Source organism: Triticum dicoccoides, chromosome 7B, assembly GCF_002162155.2.
Source record: "Triticum dicoccoides isolate Atlit2015 ecotype Zavitan chromosome 7B, WEW_v2.0, whole genome shotgun sequence".
Taxonomy (NCBI): domain Eukaryota; kingdom Viridiplantae; phylum Streptophyta; class Magnoliopsida; order Poales; family Poaceae; genus Triticum; species Triticum dicoccoides.
Window position 1 is genome coordinate 478,691,128 of NC_041393.1, and position 1,416 is coordinate 478,692,543.

The following is a 1,416-nucleotide window of genomic DNA, read 5'->3' on the forward strand; positions in this document are numbered from 1 at the left end:
TAGTTCCTCTCTCATAATAATTGCAAGTAGGAGTAGCAAGCACATGCATATCACATTCATCAAAATCATCATGTGCAATATTAAGAGGCAACCCATCAATATAATCCTTAATAAGCACAAACTTCTCCGATAGAGAGTTTGGAGAATTCAAAAAGATAATAGGACTATCATGCGTGGGTGCAATAGCAACAATTTCATGTTTAACATAAGGAACTATAGCAAGTTCATCTCCATAAGCATAATTCATATTGGCATCTTGGTCACAAGCATAACAAGCATCATCAAAAAGGGATATTTCAAACAAATTCAAGGGATCATAGCAATCATCATAGCAATCATCCTTCGGTAAGCACGAAGGGGAATTAAATAATGTATGAGTTGGAGGGTTACTTTCATTAGAAGGTGGGCACGGGTAGCTAATCCGCTCTTCCTCCTTTTGTTCTTCGCTCTCCTCATCATCTTTTTCATCCAATGAGCTCACAGTTTCATCAATTTCTTCTTCCATAGCTTCCTGCAAAATATTAGTCTCTTCTTGGACAGCGGAGAAGTCCTCAATATATGGTTTAACATAGGCATTAGAAGCATAATTATCATAATAATATTGACATATGGCAAAATTTTCAGATTTGTAAAGAGTAGCATCATACTTTTCAATCAAAGAGGCAATCTCATAAGCACCTTTAAAAGCAACAAATTCTTCAATTTGTTGAGCATCATAGTAATTGTAAACGCCCTTAGCATACGAAGATACGATTCCATTATCACTAAACAAGCATTGATAGGGTAGGTGTTTCTTAGGGTCTTCAGAACAACAAGTAAACTCATATATTTCACATAAATTCCAAGCATAGCATTGCAAACGTTGAATATGATCCCATAATAGTTTCCCTTTTTCAGATATACGGTGTCGCACAAAACAAGCATGCTCATCTAAAGATTTTCCCTCAACTAAACTAGTGGGGGTTTCAGCACGAGCACAAAGGGATCGAAGATGATCCAAGTAAAAAGCTTCAGGAGTGTGATAGATTTTGAGTGGTTCTTCAACCACTGGTTCAATAGGTACAACTAATGTTTTTGGTCTTTTGCGTTTCCTACCCATAGATAAAGATAGAAAACAACTAAGAACAGCAAATAAAAATTACTTAGTGATAAAGCAAACAAGCACACACGAGAATATTCACCCCACGCTATGACTCCCCGGCAACGGCGCTAGAAAAAGGTCTTGATAACCCACAAGTGTAGGGGATCGCAACAGTTTTCGATAAGTAAGAGTGTCGAACCCAACGAGGAGCTAAAGGTAGAATAAATATTCCCTCAAGTTCTATCGACCACCGATACAACTCTACGCACGCTTGACGTTCGCTTTAACTAGAACAAGTATGAAACTAGAAGTACTTTGTAGGTGTGATATGATAG